The sequence below is a fragment of the Ornithorhynchus anatinus genome, chromosome 19 (assembly GCF_004115215.2).
Source record: "Ornithorhynchus anatinus isolate Pmale09 chromosome 19, mOrnAna1.pri.v4, whole genome shotgun sequence".
NCBI classification, from domain to species: domain Eukaryota; kingdom Metazoa; phylum Chordata; class Mammalia; order Monotremata; family Ornithorhynchidae; genus Ornithorhynchus; species Ornithorhynchus anatinus.
In genome coordinates this window covers 26,911,344-26,933,135 of record NC_041746.1, presented here as the reverse complement: position 1 = coordinate 26,933,135, position 21,792 = coordinate 26,911,344, and the positions used below count along the sequence as shown (strand labels likewise).

The window sequence follows — 21,792 nt, the reverse complement described above, 5'->3', positions numbered from 1 at the left end:
AGTGTTAAAAAGTCCACAAAATCTCTCTAAGCCTCAATTTCCTCATCTGTAACATGGGAATATGTAATAATAATAATAATAATTATGGTATTTGTTAAGAGTTTACTACGTGCAAAGCACTGTACTAAGCGCTAGGATAGATACAAGCAAATCAGTTGGACGCGGTCTCTGTCCAAAGTGGGGCTCACAATCTCAACCCCCATTTTACAGATGAGGTAATTGGGGCAGAGGGAAGTGAAGTAACTTGCCCAAGGTCACACAGCAGACAAGTGATGGAGCAGGATTAGAACCCATGACCTTCTGCCTCCCAGGCCCCTGTTCTATCCATTACCCTATGCTGCTTCTCTAATACATGTTCTCCTGTTCTCCCTTCTCCCTAGAATGTGAGCCCCATGTGGGACTGGGACTGTGTTTGGCCTGATTATCTTGTATCTACCCTAGTGCTTAGTACAGATGTTGGTACATATTAGGGGCTTAAGGAATCAATCAATCAATCATATTTATTGAGCACTTACTGTGTGCATAGCACTACACTAAATGCTTCAGAGAGAACAATAAAACTAAATATACTAAAATGCTTCAAAGAGAACAATATAACTAAAGATACTAAATGCTTTAGAGAGTTGTTAGACACATTCCTGGTCCATAGGAATACCACAATTCTTATTATTTTATCCAGTTCCATAGTATGAAGCTTGCTTTCATGTATTCCTTGCATTAAGGAAAATTCACTCTAACAACTCAAGTGCACACATGCCTGCAAAACAGCCACTTCTTCTGATCCCCTGGCATTATCCAAATAGGCTCACACCATCATGTGAAATTTCCTTAGTTCCCTAAAAATCTTCTAGACAAAAACAAACTGAAAAAACACTTCATGGTAGAACCAAGTGTCTTTCTCCACAAATGTATTACTGGTCCAAACCATTCTCTTCTCTCCCCTTCACCATTATGCACAGCTAGAGAGACAGCGTGGGTGGGAAGGACAGGGACTCGATAGCTAATCAGGACACTTTTGTCTGGAAACATATATTCATTCTATCTTTCAGTCATAGAATGGGGAAGCATAGAATAGGAAATAGAATAGAATAAACATAGAATAGGGAAGCAGCATGGCGTAGTGGATAGAGCCCAGGCCTGGGAGTCAGAAGGTCATGGATTCTAATCCTGCTCCGCCACTTGTCTGCTGTGTGACCTTGGGCAAGTCACCTCACTTCTCTGTGCCTCAGTTATCTCATCTATAGAATGGGGATTGAGACTGTGAGCCCCACATGGGACAGGGACTGTGTCCAACTTGATTTGCTATATCCACCCCAGCACTTAGGACAGTGCCTGGCACACAGTAAGCACTTAACAAATACCTTTATTATTATTCATGGATTGAAGGAAAAGCTTGGAAGAAACTTTCTGTGGAGCAGAATGAGTTCCCTCTTTTAGGAACTTTACCCCTGCCTCCCCAGCCCAAGTGCTCCTCTCCACCCTTACCCCAAATATTCAGGTCCTTCGGGTCCATATGGCACAGAACCCTGGTGTTCTAGGACTTTGTCACTGAGCAACAAAGACTTTACAGTGGCTGAGGAGCAGAGCACCTCTGGGAGGGCTTTCATAATGTTTTCAGAGCAGCTTCCAGAAGGCCACTTCTCCAGAGGATAATCACTCTTGTCTGACTATTTGGGGTTGGAAGATTTAAAGGGGAAGGAACTAAAACACACTGGATGTGGTAAGAGGGGTATGAAATCTCCCAAGTCTCTAAGAGGGACTGAGGTTGGCTTCTTTAGCCCAAGAGGTGATGATCTGGAAACTCTTTTTGGAAAGGCTCTGAGGCCCCAGCTGGGATTAATAGCTTGATTAGATTGGCCCTAAGGGATGCCAAATAAAAAGAACAAACCAGAGGATAAAGTGAGGTTGTATGCTTGAGGTTTTCTCTTTTCAGCAGATCGTGGAGCTACAATTACACTATCATTGCTGGCAAAAGAAATAGTAGCAGGTTGTGAATTTTCACTCTTTCCACCTCTCTAGATGATGTGACTGGTCCTTACAGCTTCAATAGAAAGAGCCAGATAGCTCTGAGCTACCTTAGAAAAAACAAGGAGGGAGAAAAAAAAATCACTTGAAATAATATAACCTCACTTCAGAAAGGCTAAAGATCCTTTTCCCTCACTTAGACTGTTTTAACGGTGAAAAATGTAGTGGGACGGAGGTTAAGAAAATGATGCTAATACACAAACAGTCCAATTGACTAATTGGACTAATTTAAGGAATGCATGACATCTCCATAAATGTTTTGGCTTCATAATGGTTTTTTTCTATCCATTTTTTTCCCCTCAAGAAACAATTAGGGTTGGTATTTAATAAAAAACGAAATTCCATAGGTAACCTATCCTAATACTATTGGGGAAATTCAAATTCTCTCAAGTGCCGATTGTCGTGCCCTGGGCAAAGATTTATTTGAATGGTATTTATTGGAGGAGGGCAGGGAGGACTAGGCAGGCTAAAAAGCTCAGTCATATGTGTAATTAGGTGACCACCACCCTGGCTCCTTAATGACTTCTCCCAGGAGAAAAGCTGCCAAGAAACTCAAAAGAATATTTACCCAGCAAATTATGTTGGTAAAAGCAGTAAATAAAAGAATCTTGCCAGCAATGACTGCCCTTTAAGCAAACATACAATTAGGCCCATTTCTTCAAGTCACGTCCTCAGCAGGATGCAGGCAGTGAAAGGCAGCAGGCTGTTCCTGGACCTTTCACGCAAGACAGCCTGAGCTGTGAGCTTGTTACTGAGGACAGGGCCTTCCCTATTATTAATCATGAGTCCTGTGACTCATTTCCAAAATTCATCGGACTGTCATGTTTTCTTATTTTATCCTCACCAACAAATTTGGGTTATTTTCAGCTATATAATCTTGTCTATTGTGGTTTCCCTTTAATTGCATACATAACAAATTTAGTTTCAGCTACTTAACATCTTAATTGCTTTATTTAAGTCCAGCCCCATATCTACCTCAAGGGCATCTTTTCCATACATCCACATTTCTTCTTCCAAACACTATTTGATTTTTAATGAAGGAATCTGCTGGAGTTCTAAAATTCGTGCTTCCACTGAAATGATTTCGTGTTCTTAGAGGGGTTGCTAGAATGCTATCCACTGCCTGGGATCTTTCATGAAGCATGAATCTCCCACCATTTCATTGTCCTTTGGTAAATAATAATTCTCAAATCTCCAACTTTCCAGGTTATAGTCATTTTTTTCAGGCTCCAATAGATAAAAGATAGTGAACAATAGCTGGCTTCTCTACCAGCTACACATAAGAATATTAAAATCATTGGAGAGTTCTCTTTTAGATTTAGTCCACTTGTTCATAGGAATGACTAATAAAAATATTTCCAATCCAGTGCAGTGTTCAAGGTCAGTTCAAACTACTTGGCGCTTTTTAGCTGTCACAAGTTTTGCTACAGGCTTTTTTTCTCACCCCCCAGACTTCTCTGTTTTCAGTTCACTTCTGGTATAATATACACACAGTCGAACAAATCGCTGCAAGTTTTTCTGGTTCCCTCAAGAAACATTTCCTTTCTTCCCTCAGTAGAGGAGACACTACTCAGATTGGAGGGGTTGGAGAAAGAGGTAGGGAAGATGTCAACTGTTCACTGAGTTGTCTTCAATTGCTGACCAGCCCCCTCATCTCTTTCTTGCTTGGGATGCTTCTGCTAGATACCTACCACTGACGGCTCCGAAGGTGACTAAAGGCATTGAAAATAGACTTTATGAGGAAAGCTGAAAAGTCCTAGAATTATACAGCCTGAGGAAGAGAAGGCTGAAGGTCCAATTAATTGTAACCTTCAAATTTGTGACGTATCCTTACCAGTCAAGGAAATAAGACTACAAGAGCTGGTACACTTCTCTGTGCCTCTGCTTCTGTGAGAAGCAGTGTGGTTTAGTGGAAAGAGCACGGGCTTGTGAGTCAGAGGACGTGGGTTCTAATCCCTGCTCTGTCACTTGTCAGCTGCGTGACTTTGGGCAGCTTACTTAACTTCTCTGTACCTCAGTTACCTCATCTGTAAAATGGGGATTGAGACTGTGAGCCCCACGCGGAACAACCAGATAACCTTGTATCTACCCTAGTGCGTAGAACAGTGCTTAGCACACAGTAAGTGCTTAACAAATACCATCATTATTACTATTTTTATTAGTTACCTCATCTGTAAAATGGGAGTTATGACTGTGATCCAGATGTGAGACAGCGACTGTGTCCAACCCAATCACCTTGTATCTATCCCAGAGCTTAGTACAGTGCCTGGCACATAGTAAGGGCTTAACAAAAACCATTATTATTATTACATTGCCGAAGACCTAAAAGAAATCCATGAGGGCTTTTTTTTGGGGTGGGGAGGTGGAGTGGGAGGGACAACAGGGAGATCCTCATGGTCAATATCGATAGTATTGAATGAGAACCTAAGTGGGGGGTGTGCAGAATGCTACTACAAGGGCTACTACTAATGGTATTTATTAGGCACTTACTATGCACTATTGTTCTAAGCAGCAGTGGGGTAGATAAAAAGTTATCAGGTCAGACATAGACCAGTCAGGAAAACTGGTATTGAATCCTCATTTTACAGATGAGGAAACTGAGGCATGGAGAAGTGAAGTGACTTGCCCAAGCTCACACAGCACACAAGCGTCAAAGCAGCTGAGAAGCAGCGTGGCTCAGTGGAAAGAGCATGGGCTTTGGAGTCAGGGCTCATGAGTTCGAATCCCAGCTCTGCCACTTGTCAGCTGTGTGACTGTGGGCAAGTCACTTAACTTCTCTGTGCCTCAGTTCCCTCATCTGTAAAATGGGGATTAAGACTGTGAGCCCCACGTGGGACAACCTGATTCCCCTATGTCTACCCCAGCGCTTAGAACAGTGCTCGGCACATAGTAAGCGCCCAACAAATACCAACAAAAAAAAAAAAGCTGGGACCCCCTTCTCCCACCTTACTGGGTGTTTGAAGAACATCATGGAGGCTACTTGGAGTTGGAAGCAATCCATCCATAGTATCTACCTCCCTACTGTGAGCAGAACACCTACTAAAAGCTTAGAAGAGTACAATAGAGTTAGGAGACCTGATCCTTGCCCCTAAGGGGCTTACAATCCAGGAAGTAGACAGATATGAAAGTAATTTACAAAGACAAAGAAGGAAAAGGGATTATGTGCATGATTTAGTGCTTCAGTTAGGGGGGATGTAAGTTATATACATATGTGCTACAGGAGTTTGTATGCAAGTGTTTGGGTGGAATAAGAGTGTATCAGTGGCAGATGGAGGATATAATCTGGGAAGAGGAGAAATTAAATGTTTTCACCCAAAAACAAAATAACTTAAATATATGATTAAAGGTTAATCAATAAATGTTAAATACTATGTAAAAATACAGATAAGGTAGATATGAGTAATGTATATTCGAAAGGTGATTGTAAAAAGCAGTTGGGTAGCTTTCTTCCTTTTTGGTGCTGGAAATATAAACATTGCCCCTAGCTTCCAAGGCCAGGGGAAGAAAGGAAATTAGTGAAAAATTTTCAAAACCTAACAGTGTCTTGAAGGAAATGGGTCCCTGGCCACTCCTTCAAGCGGGCTTGACATTTCTGTTAAATCCTGGACCCTAGACATAAGTGGTTCTAATGGAGCATAAGTGTTTGAGGGCCTTAATGAAAAGAGCTTCCCTCCTGTGTATGAAAGCAAGTTAGTGTCATAACAGCATTCCCCAAACTGCATTATCATTAGTAGCAATTATTAATGTGTAACGAGTCTGTGACTTTTTCATTTTAAGAAAACTGTCTGGTAAGGAGGCAAACAGAAACAGTTTCTTAATATAGGGTTGAAAAATGATGTCTCATTTAATTTTGTCTAATGAGGAGTGAAAGGAGCTTGGCAAAAGACAGTTTCGCAACTGCAAAATAACACTTTACTGAGACTGACTTCTAAGAATGGGTGTATTCAACTCTAAACTGTAAACAGGAACAAAAGAAGATAACATCTGCATTGGTTACAAAATAATTGATAAGCTGTCCTGTGATTTCCAGCTGCCATAAGATACTTTCCTCCTCTGATGGAAACCTTTATTGTCTGAAAGGAACCTTGGTACAACAAAGAGAAAGAAAAAGCTAATTTCAATAGCTCAAACTCATTTCAAAAGAATAATGAAACAGACTTCGCTTCTTTAAGGACTGCAAAAGGAAAGGCATTTTTCTTAGATTCTTGCTATTAAAGATAAGGCTAATCAGAAAGAAAGATGGTTATGTGTGTAATTATGAATTCTTAGTGAATGATCTGCTCCTAACCTTTAACTTTAAAAAAGCATGTGCTTCTGGAGAGTCATAAATGGAAATGGTTCCTATCTTTCTAGGTTAAATACTTTTGGGAAATCTTAAATAAATGGAAAATGGGGGAAATTCTGATCTAGAATTAGGATCAACTCAGATTAAATGAAGGATTGCATCACCACTATGTTTTTACCCTTCCCTTGTCCTCTGTATTTGACATTCCATCCATACATGCCAACATAGCTGAAAAGACCCACCCAAGACTAACACTCCAATCCTCACTATATACTCATAAATATCTTGAATTAAGAAGGCATTTTTTACTTCCCACAGCACATCAACTATCTCATTTTATCCGCCCAAAATCCCTGAGAAGTAGGAAGAGATGGGCATTATCATCCTCATTTGACAGATGAGGAAACTGAAGCTGAGAGAGATTAAGTAATTTACCGTGGTCACAAAACATGCAGTGACCTAGCCAGGCTTAGAACCCAGTATTCATACTCCCTAGATCTGAGTTGTGTCCACTAGACAAACTGCCTGTCACTATTTTGGAACTAAACTCTTGATGATCCCATCTTCCCAAAGCCTTTGCTCAAGGGGCATGGCCTAGTGGAAAGAGCATGGGCCTGAGAGTCAGAAGACGTGGATTCTAATCCTGACTCTGCCACTGGTCTGTGTGACCTTGGGCAAGTCACTTCTCTGTGCCTCAGTTACCTCATCTGTAAAATGGGCATTGAGACTGCAAGCCTCACTTGGGACAACTTGATTACCTTGTATCTACCCAGCACCTAGAACAGTGCTTGGCACATAGTAAGCGCTTAACAAATACCATAATTATTGCTTAACTTCTTTGTCCCTCAGTTACCTCATCTATAAAATTGGGATTAAGACTGTGAGCCCCCTGTATGACAGGGACTATGTCCCACCTGATTATCTTCTATCTATCCCAGCACTTTATACAGTGCCTGGCATATAGCTAGGGCATAACAAATACCATTAGAAAAAAAGGCCAGTATCCCTCTTTTGATTGCTGCTATTACCTCTGAACAGTCATTCAATCAATAGTGTTTACTGAGCGCTTACTAAGTGCTTTAGCCTATCGATGCAGACTCCTTCATTATCGCTTTAAAATGTTTTCTGTCCTCACTGCTGGTGCATTCCCCTACTGTAGCTTACTTAAGAAAATTTCTGTCATCTGCCCGCACGTGTCTTGTCATTCATTCACTCAGTTGTATTTATTGAGCGCTTACTGTGTGCAGAGACTGTATTAAGCACTTGGAAAAGTACAATACTTGCGGAATAAGTATTCCATAAGTAGTCATCTGCCAATGATATTTACTGAGCACTTAATTAGTTTGGATTAGTGCTTAGGCAAGAGGTAACAGAAGCAAAACACATGTTTCCCCTCCTCAAGAAGTTTACAATGTAATGCGGGGAGACAGACAAATATTGGGAGCGGGAGGAATATAAGCAAAATTAGATGTAGTGCAAAAAAGTCAGAAGTATTAGAATAATTAACTGAGTATTCGATTGAATAAGCATAGATACATAAGGGCTGAGGATGGGCATGAATGAATAAATGCCAAGTGTGATACTAATTGGAGTACCAGGATTTAATTGGGGAAAGCTTCCTAGAGGAGATGAGATTTTAGGAGGGCTCTGAAAGTGGGAAGGGCTGTGTCCTGGCAAATTTGTGTGAGAGGAAAGCATGTCAGGTTGGAGGAACAGCATGAAAGAAGGAGTCAGAGGCAACAGAATCAAGAGTCAGGTACAGTTAGAAGATGATGTTGAGAGGAGCGATGAATGTGAGCTGAGGAGCAGCGCGGGAAAAGAGTCAGTGTGTAAGACAGAAAAAGTTGGTGGAGTGCCTTGAAGCCAATGGTAAGACGTTTTTTCTCGATAGGGAACAAAATGGGAAACTTCTGAAGGTTTATGAGGAGTGGAGAGACATATGCTGGAGAGATATTTCAAGAAGTTGATATTGGCAGCAGTGTAGAATATAGAATGGAGAAATGGGGAAGAGACTGGAGGCTGGGAGACCAGTGAGGGAGTTGATAGTCATCTAATTATCATATGGTGAGAGAGTATTTAAAGGTAGGAGTGCTACAGTAAAACTCTAGTGTTACATTTTTACAGTGAGAAAGGCATAAAACACTTATTTTCAGGGAATAAAGTGGAAGTCTAGAAAAATCACAAAATCTTTGAAGAAACTATTATATAATTGTCTTGAACAGTCTGAATCCTCCCTTATGAAAACAATTTAAGATCCAGTTATCTTCACTTTCATTTACTGTGGAAAAATCTTTCAAGTACTTACCCAGAGCTGCAGAATTAATGCTTTCTAAATGCCCTTTGCTATAATTTATGCAATTGGTTTTAAATGTGATTTCTGTACAAACCAGAAACCTTGGCCCTTGTTCATTTTAGATCATGATTCACACAAATTATCATTTCAATGCTTCTAGATTAAGAGAGTCATCGTCTTCCTGTTGGAATTTTCATTCTACTACTCTGGGCCTCCAATGCCTGTGTCTTTTTTGCTTCCCAGACAAATTTTCCCAGGCTGCAATCTTATAATTGATCTGAAAAAGGTTGGACTGTCCAGATTCCTTCCTGGTCATAATTGTTGCCTCAGTTATCCTCAACTATTCCTTGCAAGGTCTTTGGCAAGGAATGTTTCCAGGGATGTTTCCTGTCCTATAAATAACTTGCCCAGAACCACCTTTCCAGTGTGGCTCTTTTCTTTTCCCTGTTCTTGGGATCAATATGTGTGCCATCCTCCAAACCCAATTCTAAACCCAGTGAATTGGCTTTCAAAAATAGCATTTCAAAAGGACTAATGAATCAATTATATTCAGTGATACAAAATTAACAATTGTGAACTATTGATTTTTAAAATGTTTTGAGAAGGAACAGATAAAAACCAGAATATTTTAAGAAATAAATCAGCTGAAAAACGTGAGTTTGGTTAAAAACATGCCCAAACACCCAAATTGAAGATTTTATTTTATCCAGTGGCCTTAAGAAAGAGAAGTAACAAGGTCTAGTGTAAAAATCATGGGCCTGGGAGTCAGGGAACTTGGGTTTTTAATCCTGGCTGCATCACTTGCCTGCTGTGTGTCCCTGGGCAAGTTACTTAATTTCTCTGAGACTCACTTTCCTTATTTGTAAAATGGTAATGAAATGCCTATTTCTTAAACTTTCACTGAGAGCTCCAAGTTGGACAGGAACTGAATCTTACTTGATGATCTGGTAACTCCTCCAGTCCTCATACATTCCTGGCACATAGTGAGTGATTAACAAATGCCACAGTTATTATTAAAGGTCCAATTTCACCCATTCTCACAACTTATTCTCATTAAAGAGCTTATTCTTTGGTGCTGATATTTCATCATGGGTACCACTGGAGTCTCAGCTCTTGAATTCCTCTTGAGGGTGAGTGAATGCGAATGAGAAGGGGTGAAAAGATAGGGCTGCAGGGGAATAAAGGCTCCTCTCTTTTTCCCCCTTTCCATCCCTTCTCTCCTCCTCAGCTGGATGAAGGACTTGGCTACTTCCCCCACCTACCTCTTCTTTGCACCTATGTATATATCTTTATATTCTTGCTTTCCCCTAATTGTACTGTTTGCTCCTGCCACTTAAAACAGTGTTTGGCACATAGTAAGCACTTAACAAATACCATCATCATCATTATTATTACTGTTGTCTGTAAATCCCTGGAAAGCAGGAATCATGGCTAACTCTAGAGTACTCTCTCAAATGCTTCATATAGTACCCTGAACAGAGTAAGCACTCAAAAAATACTATGGACTGATTAATTGCATTATCAATGGTGTCTTCTTGCTTAGTTGGCAGATATTTTCATTCTAGAGAAGAAATGCCCTCTTTTTCATAATTTGCAATTAATGGTGAGTGGAAAAAGACAATCTGACCTATCTATTTCTTCTGACAGGAGAAGTTTGGGAGGCAGAAATATCAATTAGGATGAGGAAGGTTTAAATTAATTCATGGATAAGAGGTCACTTATGGTTTAATAAAGGTCAGTTAAGGAAGCTGGAAATTGTGAGTAGTTGGTTAAATCGATGAATAGCTTGGGGAACCCACAATGGGATATTAGAGAAAAATATGACGATCATCAGAAAGTCCATCCCTAACTATAAGCATGGATGTAAGAAGGCAAGTATTCTTTGGTGTCACTCTCAGAGCCAGAACATTAGGTTGAATAGAATAGACAAACAGTTCACCTATCATGTTGGTGAATATTCATTGAATTCAGTAAGGCACAGAAAGAATAGAAGTAAAAAGCTATTGTACATTTGCTTTGGAAAATGCTGTCAGTCTTGACAACAGAGAGCCTTCTTTAGATAGTGAAATGTTTAGCTCTCCACAGTAGCTATATAAAGATTCTCCTGAAAGAAGCATTTTAGAGACAAACTTGCATTGTTTTCATTCAAGTCTTGGAGGGGAAAGTGTGGAGAGAGTCGAGGTGACATTCTGTATTCTCCCCCATGCAGGGCCCTGAACACAAAGCCTTGATTTTTATCAATGATAACAGGGGATGTGAGATTGCAGCTATTCAAATTCAGTTTTTCCTCAACTCAATGGGTGAAATGAAGGTTTTTTTTTAGGGAAATAGCCGTCTGTCTTCAGGAATTGCCCCTGAACTCTAGAGGGGGATCTGTCTGGGCTTTAGACTCTACATTTTAGTCTCGCAGATTTATCTCCATCAATTGCTTGTGCCTGAGGGCCTACCTGACAAGGCTCTGGAGAAGTTCCACATAGAAATTTGAACACTTCATTCCCACCTTTCAGCATTTCTCCTCAGAATGGTCACTTACAGCACTCAAACCTACTGGACCTCCTTTGCTGACCTCCCACCAGCTACAGTATTGAACAAGGAAAAGACCAGCTGCAAAACTGACTGGTGGAGAGTTGGATGAATGGTCACCCACTAGGCCTCCCTCTTGTTGACCATGACACACTAGTATTTCACAGTAGTCACTGCTCTTCCCCAGCTGCCTACAGGACTGCTACTGTGTTTCAGTTTGGATAAGGATGGTCTTGCTCATTTCAGAGGAAAATCACTGTTCAGGTTGTTTGCCAACAGGTATATCCAAGCATGCGACTGAGGCAGAGCCTTACAGGAGGAGACTCATTGAGTCGGGCCCCTATTGAAGGTGAGGGACTTTGACACACCAGCTGAAAGAGGTGGCAGTCACAGGCTCAACTTTCCCATGAGTAAGGGGGCACTTCTTCGCGGAAGAAGAAAAGAAGGGGGAACAGCCCTGCCATTTTCTCATAGGTCAGTGCAGGACTTTATCGTGGTGATTATGTAGCGACAGAACTCAGAACTGAGGCTGAGGGTCAATCCAAATCCAGAACTGGCATGATGCAAACTCAAGGAGTATTCTGTCTGAATTCACTGGAGAGAGGGACAGCTTAGTTAGTGACAACAGAGAGGTGAAACCAGGAACAAAGGGAGGAGGAAAATTATCTTTATGCCCAACCATAGTTCTTCAGGATTAAACCAGCAGTCATGTATGTGTACAATTGCTTCTGTTATCTTCACAGCTCAGCAAAGCCGAACACTCCCAGTTCAAAGAACCAACACCCCCTACACTTATTTGCTCTGGCACTTTGAAAGGATTAGGCTTGGTGACACCAGCCCTAAGGAGAATGTCATCATCCTCAAGTGACTGCAAGTGCCGGATCCTTTTAGGTCTCCTGAACACCAGGCCATTACTCTGGCCCTGCGGGTCTCTGTTTGCTTTCCTCTAGCTGCCCCAGGGGTATAATCCATCCTTCTGCAGGAAGGAACTGGAATTTAGACACCACTCCATCATGCATATAGTACAGCAGTCCACTCTCAGAAGCACTGTGGGTCAGGAAGTGGTTTTTTAGAGAAAGTGAGAGCAGAGAGATAAAGAGGGGAGAAAAAGAGAGGGAAGAGAAGGAGAAAGGGAGCAAGAGAGAAGGCAGAGAGAGAAGTGTAAAAAAGAAGGGAAGAGAAAGGGAGTGAGGGGAAAGAGAAAAGAAGAGGAAAAGATATATGTGAAGGAAAAGAAAGAATAAGATGGAAGAGAGAAAGAGGGGAGAGAAAGAGAAACGAAAGAGGGAGAATGAGAGAGGTAGATGATTGGAAAGGCAGAGAGAGAGAAGGTCAGAGCACTCTCATCACTGCCAAAATTGAAGAGCTCTCTTCTGCTACCCCGGCCCAAAACACGACCCTAACGGTCCCTCATTTGGTGGATGGAATCCTGAAAAGTGAGGCTGTTCCATCTAATACAGAACATTTGGTCATCTATCCATGCTGAGTAAAGTACTGGTCTTTAGGTCAGGAATTAGAGGTTCTTTCTGTTCATGTGCTTTTCCTATTAAGTATTTTTGTGCAGATCACTTACCATGTGCCATCTACAAAATGGGAACTATAATAAAAGCCACCAATTAATGTTAGTAAACCATTTTGAGATCTTTGCATGAAAGGCACTAAGTATACCCACCAAGTGCTGTTATTATCATCTGAAACTGTGCTTTCAGCTGGCCAGGAAGTCAGGATTTACATTTACTTTAGCCAGAATACAAATTACAAGGCTTCAATTTTAGCCTGTTCAGTGGGTGAAAAAGAGAGAGTGGGGTTTAACATTACAGCCGACGTGAGCAAAACACTACCAACTGTGAAGCTATGTTCCTTAAATAGTAATCAAAATGATAGGCTGTTTGTCATATGGAGCTGGTAGTTAATGCCGCTTGGGTAAGGAACTTGCATTTTCCATTTTCCAATCCATTTTCTTCCCCAGAAATCTTTGCTCACGTCTTGTCAGCACCCTAGCAAACATTAGAAAATGGATGAAAGTTTTTGTTTTGTTTATTATTTCAGCTTGCAAAATCACAAATGATCCTTTGGGTGCTTAGTTTGGTTCTTTACCATGTACTTTCAATTTCAAAAGAGTTGCTGGTTGGTTCTGTTTTACTTATTTGCAAGGGCAACAGGGTTTGGTGTGACTCTTTTTCCTTCATCTACTTTAGAAGGCTTTTGGCCACAGTTTGACACCATCAGTAAATTTAGGTTCGGATAATTAGTAAACTTGGCTTCCCATGAGGATTTAGGACTGTTATACAATGGCATGTCCAGTTATGTCAGAGCTGGGGTTGTCTTGTATGATTCATTCATTCCCCATTGCCAGTGGAGTAAAGTCAGACTGTGTATTTCATCCAGCTCTGTTCAATTTGCTCTTAGCACCAAAGTGCGGTCTCAAGCAAAGTGGTTCCCAAGATGCAGCTGGGGGACAGACCCACCTGGTACACCACAATCAAGAAAACAGTGGTTCTCTTTTGAGAACTGTGAGACAAACAGGTAAAAGCAAAAACAGCACCAGGCTCTATAGGCAAAAATGACAGCACAACAAAGAACAATCTTTGAACTGCCATCCCGCTTTGGCCTTTTCAACCACACACACCCTTAAGTAAACTTCACTGACAGAGATCTCATCTCTGAATAGCAAGGACAATTTTTTAAGTATATATTTATAAGACATTTGCAAACAGGCCCTGTTGGCAACACTTTCATTGACTTACACTGGATTCATTTTTTTTTCCCCAAGGGCTGGCTGCAGGGAACGGTTTTCATGTGAAATTGAACCCAGGAGCTGCTGAAAAGTGGAAAGGATTAAGGAGTAGCACTGCACGTACTTGAAATTCTTTCTGTTTCAGTGGAGCTTAAACTGCTCTTGTTTCATGGGTAGACATCAGATACTCTGTCAATAAAGTTATTTGAGGGATCAGTCAGCCTATCAATAGCAATTGGCTCTAATGGCATGATTTCTGAGATATGGAAAGACATTTATTTCTACCACAGAATCTCTGCCAGGTCTATTTATGAAGCCTCCAGGAGATTTAAATCGCAGAGACTGACATTAAACAGAAGAAAGTTCAATTAGAGTTGGCAAACACAGGTTTATCCTTTTCTCTGCTCTCAGCCAGGATCATTACCCTCTACTGCGGTTCTATAAAAAGCTGGCAGGCAGCAAGGGGAAATCATTGGAGTATTTTTCTCAGCAGCATTTGGGTCATCACAAAATCCTTCCTTGGTGACCCTGTCCCTGGAGTTTATTTCCTTTAGGGCTTCTGGGTTGTTTTAATTTATTTTGTTTTCCTAACTCCCTGCTATGTTGTGCCCTGAGCAATTCAGTCCTCTCTTGAAGCAAATTGAGATTAGGTTAGAAATCCAAAATGACTGTAAAGTACTGTGCAGAGTATGAAGTCCTCTAACCTATTTTATCACTATTATTATTATTATTCAGAATGTTATTATTGCTAATAATATGCCATTTCATTAAACTCCCTGCATTGGCAGCTTGCTCCTGCTGCTCAGAGATTTGGAAGGGAAATACTGTTGCTTTGCCTGAATATAATAAAAATGAATTCCACTTAGCCAAATACAATGCTTGGCACTCAGCAAGAGTGTCACTGATTGACTGTAAGCCCGTCATTGGGCAGGGATTGTCTCTATCTGTTGCCAAATAGTATATTCCAAGCACTTAGTAAGCGCTCAATAAATACAATTGAATGAATGATTGACTGATTGATCGATTTGATCCCAGGGAGTCAAGCTGCTGAGGTTGGCAGGGAGAACAGTGTGGGGCTATGCAGTCCACCACTTTCTCCACCTTCAAAGCTTTCCTAAAAATTACATTTCCTCCAAGGGGCCTTCCTTGACTAAGCCCTCATTTCCCCTATTCCCCCTTCTCTATACATCACGTATGCATTTGGCTGTGTACCCCTTAAGCACTGATATTCACACCAACCCCACAGCAGGTGCTTGTCCCTATACTCTATTTCCCCTGTCCTTAATTTGGTGTAATGCTTGTCTCCCCTGCTAGGCTGTAAAATCCAGGATTTGTGTACCAACTATCTTGTACTGTACAATACTGTACTCTTCCAAGAGCTTAGTACATAGTACTGCACTTGCAAGGGGCAAATGGATACTACTGACTGATTGATTGATTAGCTGTCTCAGGGGTGGCGACCCAAATCTAGAAGTGGCATAAAGAACAGTGTGCCTGCTAGATGCCGGCACACCTTCCAGGATGACTTGGCCACCTCCTTTTGGCGCCTGTGCCCAGCAAGGGCTGTTGGATTCTTGCACTTTTACCTTGATGATAAAAGAATTATGAATGAGCTCTCACCAACAGTACATGGCATGGATCCAGCCCTATCTTTGAATGGTCTTACCTTTATCTCTTAACTCTTCTGCTGCTCTCATTCTGAATAAGGTGGGTTCAACTCCTCCGAAGTTTTGGAATTAGCTGCCAAAATAGGAGAAACATTTTCATTTATAGAAACTCATGGATGGAGAGAAAAATATTACATTAGTAATCACAGCCCACAAGCCATTATAGCTAATAACAGTGAATTAAAAAGTTACTTCCCCTTTATGTTCTAGCAGCTGTTTCTTTGATGGTTGATATTGCAGTGCCCATTCTTCAGTGAAATTAGAGCTTTGTAATGCCCCAGAGATCTAAGTGGGGAGGATTAGTTAACGTCATTGTGAGTCAGGGGCCATTTTCCCAACATAAACTTTTAGAAACTCACATCACCTGTATTGTGTATAATAATTGTAATATTCTAAAATGGACCATTTATGCTTGTTGTCTTGGGCACACACATTAATGGCCTACTGAAAACATTCTCAGCCAAGCCTACCCCTGGGTAAGTAGTTTTGTTCAGTTGAAGGAAAGATAGGGTGGGGGTCCAGGAAGTAATAAGGCAGGGCCAGTAACAGACTCTAACAGAATGCTGGTGAAGCAATCTTGCCAATTCCCTCGCTGAAACAGGGGGATCATGGAGAAATTTGGAGGAGGAGTACAGATTGAAGATGGTGCTAGAGCACACTTTGTTCCTTGAAAGAATAAACAAAGCACTCTGAGTTCCAGCACTCCTCTTTAGAATGTAAACTCCTTGTGAGCAGGGAATATGTCTACGAAGTCTGTATACTGTACTCTCTCAAGCACTTAGTAGAGTGCTGTGCACACAGTAAGCGCTTAATAAAAAAGTCTGATTAACCGGTTCCACCACAATGATTACTTTGGCTACTCATTTATGCTCGAATGCTGTTAAAGAATTAGGGGACATTCATTCGACAACATGGGTCAGTCTGGATACAGGGAACCGTCGGGTCAGAAAAAGCAGTTGTGCACTTGGGTGATATGATGAAATGGGTAGATACAATCGAGCAATTAATGGTATTTATTGAGCATTTATAGTGCACAGAGCCCTGTCCTAAGTGCTTGGGAGAGTATGATACAATAGGCTTGATAGATATAATCCCTTCCCTCAAGGAGCTTACAGACTAAGAGGGGGACAGATATTAAAATAAATTAGATAAAGGCCTTGATGTTGGTCCCTGCACTTTATCTTATAAGAAGCTAAAATTGAATCTGTTGTGCTCCTCTAGAGTCTAAAGATGTACTGAGCACAGCAGACAGTCTTGGAGTATGGCTCTTATTAGCTTTTTAAGGACTAGTGCAGGGGGTGCTCATTAAGTCCCACTGACTGTTTTTTTTAACACTGCCTTGAGAGTAACTGAAAAAATGTTTAACTAGAAATGAGTAAGAATGAGTATCAAATGAGTATGGATGAATTTGAATGATATTTTCTGCTACTTTAAATGTTTAAGAATGACAGCATTGATTCAGTTTCCCATTGCTAACTGGCAAATGAGGAGACAGAATGGTAATTTTGTTCCTATTTTAGAGTAAAATGAGAAAGGCAAGACAGTTTTCTCTTTTATACTCATCTCGCTGTCCCCAAATGGCTTTGAACCAATAAATCCTGCTTGTTACTCTTGTATTTATACAAAAGTGTGAATATAGATAAATATGTACAAACACACATACAGATAAAAGCTCTGTTCTACCAGAATGTGTGTTTCCACTACTCATTTTGGACCAATTTGTTAATTGGCAGAATTAGGGAAAATTCTAACAATTCATATCTGCCTGGATACGGTGTGATGCGATGCTGGTAAAAAATGGTTTTGCACATGTAAGCAGTGTCAGTCACGGAATTAATAATACAACGGAGTTTTCCTTAATGAAGGGTCCTAGGACAATACAATCCCTACAGTATAGAAGAAATGGGTCTACATCAGTTTACTGTTCTAGAAAATGGTGCTACCAGCAGTATGGTATGATCCTATCCATGTGTGTAAGTACAACCAAAAATAATAACATTATTTGCATATAAAGATAGATCCTTGTTGTGCTAATGTTGTTGTCTCACCTAGGACCTGTCTATGAACCTGCCTCTTGGTGTCCTGATCTCCATGAAGCCTTTGCTCAAGGAGAGCAAGCTCTCTCTTGATTGTGGTACTCCAAGCTGGTCTGTCTTCTAAGTGTCCTCCCAAAACTTCCCTGCTTTGTACTTTTTTGGAAAGGAGCTTGGCCTAGTGGAAAGACCTTGTTCTAGTGGAAAGAGCATGGGCCTGGAAGCCAGAAGACCTGGGTTGAAATCCTGGCTCTGCCAATTGTCTACTGTGTGACCTTGGGCAAGCCACCTATCTTCTCTGTGCCTTAGTTTCCTCATCTGTAAAATGGGGATTAAATCCTACTCCCTTCTACTTGCAATATGAGTCCTGGGCCAGGCAGGGACTGTCCAACCTGATTATCTTGCATCTACCTCAACGTTTAGTACAGTGCATGGCACATATTATGCACTTCCCTCAGTTCATCATACATTAATGGTATGGATGTCCTGCTCTTAACCACTGTCTCCCATTATCTGTGCTGCAGGGAGCATTGATTCAGAGCTGGTGAGCTGACTGCATTTCAGGACTTCTCTGTTAGCAATCTCATCCACTGGGCATCTGATATTGCAAATGGTCCGCAGGTGGTCATAGTGAAATTGCTTATGTAGCTAGATGTGTAGTGAGCCCAGGAAATCAGTCGCTTGCAAACCTTGTGCTCAAACTATTCAAAAATTTATATTTTTGCAGAAGATAAATGAAACATTGTTAAATGTTATTTTGAGGATGGGAAAAAGCAAAACCCCACGTGACTTATGCTCTGCAGGACATAAAAGCAATTATATTTATTGCTGGGGTAGGTTTTTTCTTTTTCAAGGAATGCGCAGATTGATACTAAATTGATTGCCAAGAAATCTCACTTTCTTTGCCTCAGTGTGAAACCCAGTTGCTTAAAGTCTTTCAGAAACCATTCGATGCAATCTTTTTTAAGGCAGAATTATATGTGAGTTCATTTTCGAGCACTTGTGCAACCTCCAATAGCAAGTGCATGGTTTTTTTTTCTTTTTACAAAGGAGAAGTAGGGCTTTTCAGATTTTATTTAATGATTAGTTTAGAACTTTCTCTGCTCTCAGATTGGGCTGGTGCTTTATGGAGAGCAAATATTAAAGAAGAAAGGTATATACTCTAACAGCAGTGATTTTGGTAAGATTTTTGTTACTAGGAAACTTCTGACTACTAAGACCCTTTTATTGAACAAATTGCAGAATGAACTACTGCTGTTTGCCCTCTCTTCACCTCCTCCATGAAATGTGGTAACATATACAGATTCAGAGGAGTAGTGAGCTATGAGCAATTCATATTTTCTAGAAGCACTTGATTGTGATTTCTGAACATATTACTGCTCCAAAAGACAGAAAATCAGAAACTAGAGCATTAGAGTGTGGAGGGCAGAGAAAATGTCAGGAAAAAGTAATAAAAATGTAGACAGATTATTTCAGGTTTTGAGGGCTGCATTACAAAGGCCCTTTGTTGCAGGCAAATGATATATCTGAGGTCTAGAACTATTTCTCAAACCAAGATTTTCCTGGGGCCTTATATGCATCCACCACATTTAGGTTGTGCAGTTTGGTTTCACACTTATGTATTTTAATCCTGTCCTCAGCACTTATGTACAACTGTATATTCAATTACTTATTCAGCTTTTTTATTCTGATACTAACTGCAGTACCTCATTCTTCCTACTGATCCCACTATTTACATGTAATTTCTGTTTGTCTACCTTCTCAGTTAGATTAGAACCTCCTTGAGAACAAGGAACGTTTACATTGCATCTGACGTTTTCTACCAGGTCCTTAATACAATGCTCTGCACATAGTAGTAAAACAAAATGGCCTAGTGGAAAGAGCACGGGGCTGGGAGACAGAGGACCTGGGTTCTAGTCCTGACAGCATTACTAATTGCCATGTCACCTTGGGCAAGTCACTTCACTTTTCTGTGCCTCAGTTTCTTCAACTACAGAATGGGGATTCCATACCTGTTCTCCCTCCTTCTTATACTGTGAGCCCCTTGTGGGACCTGATTATCTTGTATCTACCCAAGCACTTAATGCAGAAATTGGCACGTAAGCACTTAAAGATACCACAATTATTACTATTACTATAGAAAATGCTCAATAAATACCAGTGATTGATTGATTCCCCTTCAGTTGTGATTTCCTCTCAGTCTCCAGAGTCCCTGGGGAATCTGTGTACTATGGATCTAGACTGGGTCAAAGTTAATCTTTTTTTCAAATCTCCCCTAACAAAAAAGATATTTTCTTGTTCTTTGAATTGACTATTTTAAGTGCTCCCTGTTTCTCTTACCTAGGATGGGTACTTCAGAAAAGAATGAGTGTTTGGATCAATTTACTTTTGATCTAAAATACTGGTGGATTGAGGAGATATATATATATATCTCCTTCCCTTTCTTGGATCCATTACATTCTTTTCTGAAGTAATTTGGGAAGGCCTTCCATCCAGCCAGTATCTGGAAACATATTCTCTTTCCACCAGGAGGCCCAGGGCAATCCCCAGACCTTGTCCCAGGCAGACTCAGCCTCAATTCTTCTACCTCAAATTTTATGACTGGTTCAGAAGACTAAAATAGTCCTCATGCTTCTGAGAGCTGTTGCTAAGGGGCTGGGCTTCTCCTGTGAAGTTTGGTTTGTCTTCTGGCAGAAAAGTTCCAATGAATGAACTCTTCTTCTGGAACAGTAAGCAAGTCCATTACTTGGGGATGCTGAATAACCAGTTAGTGGGAAAATAAGGCAAGAGTTGGAGGCAGTTACTCATATTTCTTCTGTGGCAGAGTCTCAACTTTTTCTGATGACCAACCTGACCTTTAAAGTAGGGGTTGAGGATATATTTTTAAGAATTAATAGCATTTTGCCGAATGACTGTCCCTTTCCAAACTATTTTTAGGTAATTTAGGCTAAGGGAAAGATACACACCTGTGCACAGAACAAAAGCATATTTTGCAGTTAATTCACATAGCTTTAAATAGAATATGATCTTCCCCCAAAGACTGCCTTTAAAGCTGAACCACCTCTCTTTGTTTTCTCTGAAGAAAAGGAAAATCCCAGGCGCTTAATCAACTTCAAGCACCATTCCACAGAGACACAAATAGCACCTTAAAAATCATTGCTAACTGTTCATAAAGGATTTCAGATTTAAGTTTCTAATTTTAAATTTGATGTTGAATTCATGCATAACATTAGGTAGACAACTAATTCACAACTATTAGACAATACCAAAAAATGCTGAAATGCCTATTCTTTGTGTAGGACACTGTTGTCTCCAGTGAGAGATTACTGTGCAGTATTTCTCGGGATAGGGCATGACTGACACAGATTTAAGGAGGTGTTTTAATCTCATTTATTTTTTGTTTTTTTTGCAAACAAGCATTTTTAATCAACTTCCCTATAAACTTCACTGGCAACAAGTGAAAGACATGATTGGAAATAAATGAGCTTTGGAGAATGTGTCTTATGTGCTTGATTGATTATATAGTAGCTCAAGGGACTAAGGTTGTGTTCTCAAATAGCCACTGATTTCCAAACACGATGGAGAGTTGTATGTAGGGATGGCTAATTTGGATCCATGAGTATTTGGAGGGAGAAAGCTATGTCTTTGGAAGATAACATATGAAGGAAGGCTCTCAACACACCCTCATATACTTTATATCTCATATATCCTGGGATATATTCTGACAGGTGACCTGAATACACCAAAGAGGGGATATTTTGAAACAACTAATTACAGAAGGCAGGCATCCAGGCCACAAGGGGCCTGCCACCAACAACTCAACCCAGAGGTCAGAGGGCATGATATCTATGTGTGGAATCCCATCAGATCCCCTTTTATGGAAAGGAAGATATGGGGGGTGGGAAAATTCCTAAAGACTTAGGCTCCATAGATAGAGTTTAAACCTTCATTCAAAAGTGAGACTTCGGGGAAGAAACCGACAGATGACAGTCACAAGTGTGATTGAGTGAAGTCAAGGTGAGGGAACTGTATGGTAGTGACAATATTTATTAAGCATCTACCATTTGCAAAGTGCTGTACTAAGGGATGGGGAAAATACACAGTTAATAATAAGATACAACTGTGTATGAGGGAGCTGTTTAAACTGGAAAAAATTGTCACCCCCCTCTGGGTTGCACTGCCTCAAATGCTTCATTTTTAAAAACTTCTTTCAAAAGCCAAAGAAATTC

General features: G+C 40.6%; 1 long non-coding RNA gene across 1 annotated transcript in view; it reads right to left on the bottom strand.

Annotated features, from left to right (window-relative positions):
- Positions 1–12,847: 12,847 nt before the first annotated feature.
- LOC103170938 overlaps positions 12,848–21,792 on the bottom strand; it is a 66,963-nt gene continuing 58,018 nt past the window's right edge. The window contains exons 3-4 of the long non-coding RNA XR_486495.3: positions 15,530–15,603; positions 12,848–13,123 (exon numbers count right to left, since the gene is read on the bottom strand). This is a non-coding gene — a long non-coding RNA (uncharacterized LOC103170938). The remainder of the gene's footprint in view (positions 13,124–15,529; positions 15,604–21,792) is intronic.